At 37.0% G+C, this 11,280-nt stretch overlaps 1 pseudogene across 1 annotated transcript; it reads left to right on the top strand.

The window, feature by feature from the left end:
* The first annotated feature begins 876 nt into the window (after nucleotides 1–876).
* Nucleotides 877–1,972, top strand: LOC100960852 (annotated as a pseudogene). Its single transcript, XR_002770935.1, has one exon. The product of XR_002770935.1 is annotated as a non-histone chromosomal protein HMG-14 pseudogene (transcript).
* Nucleotides 1,973–11,280: the final 9,308 nt, after the last annotated feature.

Raw genomic sequence — 11,280 nt, 5'->3', positions numbered from 1 at the left:
CAACTTTTTGTTTCCATTAATTTCTGAATGATTCTTTTGTTTTTGATTTCATTTATTTCTGTTTAATTTTGGTCATTTTTTTCTTCACTAGTTTTAGGATTAGATTGCTCTTCCTTTTCCCATTCCTTAAGATGACTCATTAATTTGTTGATGTGCTGTTTTCCAGATGTAGGCATCTATGCAATAAATTTCCCTGTTAGGACTGTTTTTTCAGTGTCCTACAGGTTTTGATAGGTTGTAGCTTCATAATTATTATGCTCAAGGAAGTTAATAACATCCTCCTTTATCTTTTCCTTGACTCAACTGCTATTCAACATGAGATTATTTAATTTCCATGCCTTTGTTTGGAGATGAACATTTTTGTGGGAGTTGAGTTCTTCCTTCATTGCCTTGTTATCTGAGAAGATAAATGATATAATTGTATTTTTAAAAAATTTTTTGAGGTTTGATTTGTGTCCTAGGATATGGTCTACTTTGAAGTATATTCCATGGGCTTACAAGAAGAATGTATATTCCTTAGCTTTGAGATGGTGTGTTCTGTATATGTCTATTAAGCCCATTTGTTCTAGGGTACATTTAGGTCCCTTGTATCTTTGTTTAGTTTCCTTTAAAGATTTGTCCAGTTTTGGCAGAAGAGTGTTAAAGTCCCCAGAAATTATGGTATTATAGGATATCATATTGCTCAGGCCAATTAATATCTGTTTCATAAATCTAGGCTCATTGAAGTTAAGTGCATAAATGTTTAGAATTAAAATATTGGAGTCTCAGCAGCTCGGGCGGCGGGAGGAGCGGCAGCAGCCAGGCAGCGCAGGTTTGTGAAGGCTCTTGGCGCGCCTGGCCGGGAGGCACCCGGCACGCGCCTAGCCCGCTGCCAAGATGCCAAAGAGTAAGGTCAGCTCTGCCGAAGGTGCAGGGAAGGAAGAGCCCAAGAGGAGGTCGGTGCGGTTGTCAGCTAAACCTGCTCCTGCGAAAGTGGAAACAAAGCCAAAAAAGGCAGCAGCAAGGGATAAATCTTCAGAGTAAAAAGTGCAACCAAAAGGGAAAAGAGGAACAAAGGGAAAGCAGGCCGAAGTGGCCAACCAAGAAACTAAAGAAGATTTACCAGCAGAAAATGGAGAAACTAAAACCGAGGAGAATCCAGCCACTGACGAAGCAGGAGAGAAAGAAGCCAAGTCTGATTAGTGTCATATACCATGTCTTATCAGTGGTCCCTGTCTCCCTTCTTGTACAATCCAGAGGAATATTTTTATCAACTATTTTGTAAATGCAAGTTTTTTAGTAGCTCTAGAAACATTTTTAAGAAGGAGGGAATCCCACCTCATCTCTCATTTTTTAAGTGTAAATGCTTTTTTTTAAGAGGTGAAATCATTTGCTGGTTGTTTATTTTTTGGTACAACCAGAAAATAGTGTGGGATGTTGATTTAATGGGAGGCTTTGACTGTCTTGGGTGTGAGCTTAGCATTCCATAGATGGGGGTTAGTTTTTATATCCTGTAATACAAAGCATACTAAATGGCAATATGGAGTCCAGTCCTGCATTTAATGTTTGAACATTTTAAATTACTTCTATTCCCGTGTTGTTTTATAGTAGAATTTTTTCCTAAAGAAAACACTCCTGTGATCATGGCTCTTAATGTCAGAACTGTGTACCCTCTGTAACATCTTTGGTTGTGGTGCTCCTGTTTTCCTAATAACTTTGTTACCGTGCTGTGAAGGACTGAAAATCTAAGCATGTAGCATATATGGTAATAAAGTGTGACTTGGTGGGACTTACCTAACAGCTTATCAACATTTGAAGATAAGGTAGCTGGTATCCTCTTAAGGAAAATTTGCCTCCAAATTTTAATCTGGAAAGTCACTGGAATAACTTTAAAAAAGAATTAAAATGGCTTTTTAGATTTTGGGTACGTATGTTAAGAATTGTGTACAAATTGAAGTGTCTGTACTGATGCTCAACACAACCAATAAAATCTCGATTACAAAAAAAAACAGAATTAAAATATTGTTGTATTGTCCCCCTGACCAATATGAAGTGACTATCTTTGTTTTTCTTAACATTAGTAGCTTTAAATCCACTTGTGTCTGAAAATAGGCTTGTGTCCTCCACTTTGTTTTCATTTCTATTAGACTGAAATATTATTTTCAAACACTTCACCCTTAGTCTTGTCTTGTCCTTTGAGGTTAGGTGTGTTCCCTGGAAATAGTATATAGATGGCTTGCACTTTTCTATTAAATCAGCCATCCTGTGCCTCTACAGTGAGAAATTCGAAACTTTTACATTAATTGTGAGAATTGTGATGGAAAACTATTCATCTTATTTTGTAAAAGTGTGCCAGTTAGTTTTATGCTTTGCACCATTGTGGAAGCTAGGTTTTGTCTTCTAGTTACTGGGTATTTACATTGTCCGTGGTTCATTGTGCTGGTCAGTGTAGAGAATAAGTCTAAGTATTTTCTGTATAGCTGTTCTTGTGGCAAATTTCCTCAATGTTTGCATGTCAGTAAAATATTGATTTCTACATTTGTTTTTTAAATTTATTTCTGGGGATTCATCGAGGGTACAAGAAACCAGGTTTCACTGGATTGCATTTGTTAGGTAAAGTCCCTCTTACAATTGTGTCTTGCCTAAAAACGGTGTGGCACACACCATGACCCCACCCCCCTTCTTCTTTCCCTTTCTCTGCTACTCCCTTCCCCACTACTCCCTCCTTCTTCCTCTCTCTGCTTTCCCCTTCTCCTACCCCCGCCATGTCATTAATTGTCCTCATATCAAAATCGAGTACATAGGATTCATGCTTCTCCATTCTTGTGATGCTTTACTAAGAATAATGTGTTCCACTTCCATCTATGTTAATACAAAGGCTGTGAAGTTTCCAATTTTTTAATGGCTGAATAGTATTTTATGGTATACATATACCACTGGTTGTTAATCCATTCCTGGGTTGGTGGGCATTTAGGCTGTTTCCACATTTTGGCGATTGTAAATTGAGCTGCAATAAACAGTCTAGTGCAAGCGTCCTTATAATAAAAGGATTTTTTTTTCTTCTGGATAGATGCCTGGTAATGGGATTGCAGGATCAAATGGGAGGTCTAGCTTGAGTTCTTTGAGGGTTCTTCATACTTCCTTCCAAATAGGTTGTATTAGTTTGCAGTCCCACCAGCAGTGTAAAAATGTTCCCTTCTCTCCACATCCATGCCAGCATCTCAGGGAGGTTTTGATTTGCATGTCTCTAATAATTAGGGATGATAAGCATTTTTTTCATATGTTTGTTAGCCATTCGTCTGTCTTCTTTAGAGAAAGTTCTATTCATATCTCTTGCCCATTGAAATATGAGCTTGTTGGCTTTATTCATGTGTATTAATTTGAGTTCCGTATAGATTCTAGTTACCAAGCTTTTGCCTGATTCAAAATATGCAAATATCCTTTCCCATTGTGTAGGTTGTCTATTTGCTTTGGTTGTTGTCTCTTTAACTGTACAGAAGCCTTTCAGTTTAATTAAATCCCATTTGTTTATTTTTGTTGTTGCAATTGCCATGGCAGTCTTCTTCATGTAGTCTTTCCCCAGGCCAATATCTTCCAGTGTTTTTCCTATACTTTCTTTGAAGATTTTTATTGTTTCATGCCTTAAATTTAAGTCCTTTGTCCATCTTGAATCAAGTTTTGTGAGTGGGGAAAGGTGTGGGTCCAGTTTCATTCTTTTACATGTGGATATCCAGTTCTCCTAGCACCTTTTATTGAAAAGATTGTCTTTCCCTCAAATTATGTTCTTGTTTGCTTTATCGAAGATTAGGTGGTTTTAAGATGTTGGTTTCATTTCCTGGTTTTCTATTTGATTCCAAATGTCTATGTCTCTGTTTTTGTGCCAGTACCATGCTGTCTTGACCACTATGGCTTTGTAGTACAGCCTAAAATCTGGTACAGTGATGTCCCCAGCTTTATTTTTATTGTTAATAATTGTGTTAGCTATACGGGGTTTTTCTTTCTTTCTTTTTTTTTTTTGGTTCCATACAAAACACAGAATCATTTTTTCCAAATCTTGAAAGTACGATGATGGTATTTTAATACGGATGGCACTGAATAGGTATATTGCTTTGGGAAGAATCAACATTTTAACAATGAACACTTTAACAATGTTGATTCTTCCCAAACATGAGCGTGGTATGTTTCTTCCATTTGTTAATATCCTTTGCTATTTCCTTTCTTAGGATTTCATAATTTTCTTTATAGAGGTCCTTCACCTCCTTTGTTAGGCATATTCCTAGGTATTTAATTTTCTTTGAAACTATGGTGAAGGAAGTTGTGTAGCTTCTCGTCTTGGCTATTATTGGCATATACAAAAGCAACTGACTTCCGGATATTGATTTTATATCCTAAGACATTACTGTATTTTTTGATGACTTCCAGGAGTCTTGTGGTTGAGTATTTGGGGTCCTCTAAGTATAAGATCATATCATGAGCAAAAAGGGAGAATTTGACCTCCTCTGCTCCCATTTGGATACCCTTTATTTCATTGTCTTACCTAATTGTATTGGCTAGAACTTCCAGCACTATGTTGAATAGTAATGGTGACAGAGGACAACCTAGTCTGGTTCTAGTTTTAAGAGGAAAATCTTTCAGTTTTACTCAATTTAGTAAAATAATGGCTGTGGGTTTGTCATAGATAGCTTCGATCAGTTTCAGAAATGTTCTATGTATGCCCATACTCTTCAGTGTTCTAATTAGAAAAGGATGCTGGATTTTATTGAATGCTTTTTCTGCATCTATTGAGAGGATCATAGTCTTTGGTTTTACTTCTGTTGATATGGTGAATAACATTTATAGACTTGTGTATGTTAAACCAGACTTTCGTCCCTGGGATGAAACCTACTTGATCATGATGTATGACTTTTTTTTGATGATAAGCTGCAATCTATTGGCTAGTATTTTGTTGAGAATTTTTGCATCTATATTCATTAGTGAAATTGGTCTGAAATTCTCCTTTGTAGTTGGCTCTTTTCCTGGTTTTGGTATCAGGATAATGTTTGCTTCATAGAACATGTTGGGGAAGATTCCTTCCTCCTCAATTTTTGGAATAATTTCTGCAGTACGGGAATTAGCTCTTCCTTGAAGGTTTGCCAGAATTCTGGTATGAAGCCATCTGGACAAGGGCTTTTTTTGTTGTTGCTGTTGGAAGATTTTTTATTGTTTCTTTAATCTCAGTGCTTGAAATTGGCCTGTTCGGGAGCTCTATTTCTTCCTGCCTAAGTCTAGGGAGAGGGTGTGATTCCAAATATTGATCCATTTCCTTCACATTTTCGAATTTCAGAGCATAGAGTTTCTGGTAGTATTCAGAGATAATCTCTTGCAGCTCTGTGGCATCAGTTGTTATTTCCCCTGTATCATTTCTGATTGAGGTTACTAGAGATTTTACTTTTTTATTTTTAGTTAGTCTGGCCAAAGGTTTATCTATTTTATTTATTTTTTCAAAAAAACAACTCCTTGTTTCATTAATTTTCTGAATGATTCTTTTGTTTTCAATTTCATTGATCTCTGATTTGATTTTTTTCCTTCTGCTGGGTTTAGGCTTAGATTGTTCTTCTTTTTCCAATTCCATAAGATGGCTTGTGAGTTTGTTGGTGTGCTCTATTTCTGTTTTTCAAATGTAGTCATCTAAAGTGATAAATTTTCCTCTCAAAACTGCTTTTGTGATATCCCACAGGTTTTGGTAACTTGTGTTTTCATTGTTGTTCTGCTTAAGGAAGTTAATGATTTCCTTTTTTTTTTAATTAAATCATATTTGTGCACGTTAATTCTATCCTGGGATACAGTGTGTTGGTTCCATATACAATTTGAAATACTTTCATCCGATTGGCCAGCATAGCCATCATGTCATTCTCATAATTGTGTTCAAACATTTAAATTCAACATGTAGAAAGATTCACATGTACCCTTATAAGAAATTATTTTCTCTTTTATTTCTTCCTGCACCCAACTGTCATTCAACCGAAGGTTGTAAAATTTCCTTGCCTTTGTATGGGGTTGAATGTTTTTGTTGTAATTGAGTTTTACCTTTAGTGCCTTGTGGTCTGAGAAGATACAAGGTAAAATTTCAATTCTTTTGATTCTGTTGACATTTGTTTTGTGTTCTAGGATATGATCAATTTTGGAGAATGTTCCATGGGGGGGGTGATGAGAAGAATGTATATTCTTTATCTTTGGGATAGAGTGCTCTATATGTGTCTATCATGCACAGTTGCTCTAGAATCTCATTTAAGTCCTTTATATCTTTGTTTAATTTCTCTTTAGAGGATGTGTCCAGCTCTGTATGAGGAGTATTAAAGTCCCTTGTATTGTGGTATTATAGGATATCGTATTGCTCAGACTGAGTAATGTCTGTTTCTAGAATCTAGGAGCATTTAAATTGAGTGCATAAATATTTAGAATTGAAATGTTTTCTTGTTGTATTTTTCCCTTGACCAATGTAAAGTGACTATCTTTGTCTTTTTTGACTTTAGTTACTTTAAATCCACATGTATCTGAAAATAAGATTGCAACTCCTCTTTTCTTCTGAATTCCATTTGCCTGAAAAATTGTCTTCCAACACTTAACTCGGAGTTTTAATTTGTCTTTTGAAGCTAGGTGTGTTTCCTGCAGACAGCAAATGGATGGCTTGTGTTTTTTAATTCAGGCAGCCAATCTGTGCCTCTTCAGCTTCAGTGGGAAATTCAAGTAATTAACATTTATTGAGATAATTGATAAGTGTGGTAGTGTTCTATTCATCTTATTTTGTGAAAGTTCATTGCTTAGTTTTATTTTTTGCAACATTGTGGAAGTTATGTTCTGTCCTTTAATTTCTGAGTTCTTACTTTGCTGTTGATCCATTATGATGTTCAGTGTGTAGAACAGGTTGAAGTGTTTCCTGTAGAGCTGGTCTTGTTCTGGCGAATTTCCTCAATGTTTGTATATCAGTAAATGATTTGATTTCTCTGTCAATTTTAAAACTTAGCATAGCAGGATATAAAATTCTGAGCTAGAATTTGTTCTGTTTAAGTAGATTCAAGTTAGATGACCATTGTCTTCTGGCTTGGAAAGTTTCATTAGAGAAGTCTGCAGTCACCCTGATGGATTTGCCCCTGTAGATCAACTGGTTCTTACTCTTGGCAACTTGAAGAATCTTTTCTTTTGTCTTGACTTTGGACAGGTTCATCACAATGTGTCTTGGAGAAGCTCTTTTAGATTTTAGGCAACATGGGTTCCAATATCCTTCTGAAAGGAGGGTGCCAGAATCTTTGGTGATATTTGGGTAATTTTCATTTATAATATTCTCAAGTATGGCTTCTATTCCCCTGGGGCATTCTTCTTACCCTTCTGGAACACCTATAATTCATATGTTTAAATGCTTCATAAAGTTCCATAATTCTGTCAGTGAATGTTCTGCTTTCTCTCTCTTCTTTTCTGCATCTTTAACTATCTGTGAGATCTCAAGAGCTTTGTCCTCTACCTCTGAGATACTTTCTTCGGCTTGGTCTAATCTGTTGTTGATACTTTCCATTGCATCTTTAAGTTCCTTAATTGATTGCTTCAGTTCCTTCAGCTCTGCTATATCCTTTCTATATTCTTTGTATCATTCATCTCTTATTTGATTCTGTTTTTGCATTTCCTTTTAATTATTTTCCACTTTATCAGTATTTTCCTTTATTGTTTCCATCATTTCCTTCATTGTGTTCATCGTCTATATTCTAAATTCCCTTTCTGTGATTTCTACCATTTCTTTATAGGTGGAATCCTTTGCAGTAGCTACCTCACAGTCCCTTGGGGAGGTTGCTCTGGACTGGTTTTTCGTGTTGCCAGGATTTTTCTGCTGGTTCTTTCTCATGAGTGATTTATCTGCTTCCTTATCCTAATTTTCCTTTCATGTCCTCTTGCTCTTTAAGTTACCATGCCTCTGGACAAGGGTTTCAATGAGTCCTTTTGGTACAGAACCAGAAGGATGAGAAAATTGAAGAACAGAAAGAGAAGAAAAGAAAGAAGAAAAAGGAAAGAAAAAAGAGAAATGAGAGTGGGTGGGTAAAAGGGAATATTAACAAAAACAGAGGCACAGAAAGAGAGAGAAATGAGCAATATAGGTGTACAGTAGGGTACTTTGACCCAACCTTAAAAACCCCCAACCTCTGGGGGTTTTAGGTTGGGTTGTTCCCTTGAGGTCAGCACTCGTTGTTAGCCTGTTCGGACACTGTACCCTGCCTCCACCGAGTAGAAAGGAAAGACCAAAATGCTATAAATCAAACCAAAACAAGCAAACATAAAAATATATGGGATAAAATTGGGCCAAAAAACAAATAATAGGGGTAGAAACACTAGCAGAAATGAAGTTCTAATTGTTAGAAAAAGCAACAATGGAAAATTATATTTAAACTAGAAAAATGAAGAAAGAAAACAGAAGAAAAATCTATAGGAAAAATGTTGATATTAAAAACAAAACAAAAACAAACAATAAAGAAAAAACACCCAAACAAACAAACAAACAAAAAACCCAAAGCAGTATATATATTTTGCTGAATATTTTCTGGGAAACAGGCAATCTTCTGGGGTATGAGATGATAATCACAATGCTGATACAGCTATACAAAATGGAGACTGGAGGCCTCTGCTGATCTCTCAAACCAGGCAGGGTAGAGAGCCTAAATCTCATCTCAGCCCGCTTAAAAGGCACTTTAAACTGCAAACCTGGGCTAAGCAGAAGCTTTCCTGGGAAAACACTTGTTGCTGGGATCACTACTGAAGTGGCTATCCACTTACCCAGTGTGCCAAAACCCATCTCACACTATGCCCCTGAGCATCAAGGTTGTAAGGTGTCTTAGTTCCTGCCTTTAGGCTGCTCAGTCACTAGAATACTCGCTCCTGCCTGATCCTTGCTCTGCAACCCTGAGGGCAGAGCTTGCCGGGGCAGTTCTCCCACAATGGCTCCATGCCGGCCCATAGCTGAACACTATTAGCTCTGTCTGGCTCAGGGGCTCAGTCTGGGGCCCTAGACAATGCTTAAAGTCCTCTGTTCTCTTGCTCAAGTTCTCCCAAGGTAGTTCAACTGAGTGCCAAGTCCAAAGAAAACCCAAACAGCTCACAGGTAACGCCTTTCCAGTTTGCAATCTCACTGCTGCCGAATTTACAGCTGCCAGCGGGATTAGACCGAAAGAACACATGCAAACACTTGCCAGTTCTCCACTGCTTTTGTTCTCCTTATGGGGTCTAGAAGTCCCTCGTTGACTTCCTGTGTCTATAAAGGGATTTTTCTGGGCAGATCCCATTAGCCAGAGATGCCTGAAGTCTCCCCTCCCCAGACTCACCATGCCCAGTTGCAAAGAAGCTGCTACTCGGCCACCATCTTGCTCCTAATCTCTCCATTTATTTATTTATTATTAAATCATAACAGTGTACATTAATGCTATAATGGGGTACAATGTACTATTTCTGTGTACAATTTGAAATACTTTCATCCAACTGGTTAAAATAGCCTTCATGTCTTTTTCTTAGTTATTGTGTTAAGACATTTATATTCTATAATTAGAGAGATTCACATGTACCCTTATAGGATGAACCATAGACATGATCCCACCAATCACCCTCCCTCCTCCCCTCCCCTCCCTCTGCCCTCTCCCCATATTCCTGGGTTAAAATTGGGTTATAGCTTTCCTATGAAAGCTATAAATTAGTTTCATAGCAGGGCTGAATATATTGGATACTTTTTCTTCCATTCTTGGGATACTTTGCTAAGAAGAATATTTTCCAGCTCCATCCATGTAAACATGAAGGAGGTAAAGTCTCCATATTTCTTTAGGGCTGCGTAGTATTCCATGGTGTACATATACCATAATTTATTGATCCATTCATGGATCGATGGACTCTTAGACTTCTTCCATGATCTATCAATCAATTATGAATTGGGCTGCAATGAACATTATGATACAAATATCTTTATTGTAGTGTGATTTTGGTCTTCTGCATACCTAATAGAGGAATTATAGGATCAAATGGCAGGTCTATTTTTAGTTCTTTAAGTGTTCTCCAGATGTCTTTCTAAAAGGAATGTATTAGTTTGCAATCCCACCAGCAGTGTAGAAGTGTTCCCTTTTCTCCACACCCATGCCAGCATCTCTGTTTGGGATTTTGTGATATGGGCTAATCTTACTGGTGTTAGATGATATCTCAAAGTAGTTTTGATTTTCATTTCTCTGATGATTAAGGATGGTGAGCATTTTTTCATATGTTTGTAGGCCATGCACCTGTTTTCTCCATTTATTTTTTAAGCTTAGTTTAGTAGAGTGCAGAGCTCTTGGCTGAAAATTGTTTTGTGTAAAAAGGTTAACATAGATGACCGTTTTTATCCTTGTTTAGAAAGTTTCAGCTGAAGTCTACTGTCACCCTGATGAATGTCTACTGTCACCCTGATGAATCTGTCTATGTAGGTCAATTAGCACTTACTCATGGATGCTTGAGAATTTTCTCTTTTGTCTTAACTTTGGACTATTTCATTACAATGCTTCTTAGGGATGCTCTATTATTGTTGAGACAATCTGGGATTCAATATCTCTCTGAAGGGAATGTTTTGGAATCTTCAGTAAAATTTAGGAAGTTTTCATTTATGATACCTCCAGCAGGGCTTCCATTACTTTGGAAGTTCTTGTTCTTGTTCCCCTTGAAGGATCCCTATAATTCATATGTTTGAACAGTTAGTGAAGTCCCATAATTCTCTGAGCAAAGGTTCTATTTTCTCTATCTTATTTTCTGCCTCTATGACTACCATGGTTAGCTAAAGAGCTTTATCCTCAATTTCTGAGATTCTTTCTTGTCCATGGTCCAATATGATATTGATACTTCCTACTGCATCTTTAAGTTCTCAGATTCACTCCTTCAATTCCTTAAGTTCCACCATTTCTTTTCTATATTCTCCACAAATTTAATTCATTTGGTTATTTTTTTCACTTTCTCATCAATTCCCTTTATTGCCTTTTCTATCCATATTTTTAATGCCCTTTCTGTCATTTCCATTAAATCTTTACAAGTGGAATTCTCCACAATGCCTACTCATGATCACTTGGAGGGGTTGCTCTGTTCTAGGCTTTCATGTTGCCAGAATTTTTCTGCTGGTTCCTCCTAATGTTTTTTTTTTTTTCTTGTTCACTTCCTTCCCCTCCTTTTTCCTCTCACTCCCTTCTTTGCTTTAAATTACCTTATCTCTGAGCTTAGGTGTTGAAGTGTCCTTTAGGTATAGGGCCAAAAGGAAGAGAAGAGCAAAGTAAAAGAAGG

The sequence above is a fragment of the Otolemur garnettii genome, unplaced genomic scaffold (assembly GCF_000181295.1).
Source record: "Otolemur garnettii isolate 467f Iridium unplaced genomic scaffold, OtoGar3 scaffold00206, whole genome shotgun sequence".
Classification (NCBI taxonomy): Eukaryota; Metazoa; Chordata; class Mammalia; order Primates; family Galagidae; genus Otolemur; species Otolemur garnettii.
Note: the sequence above shows the minus strand (reverse complement) of the source record. Positions and strands in the feature narration are given on the sequence as shown.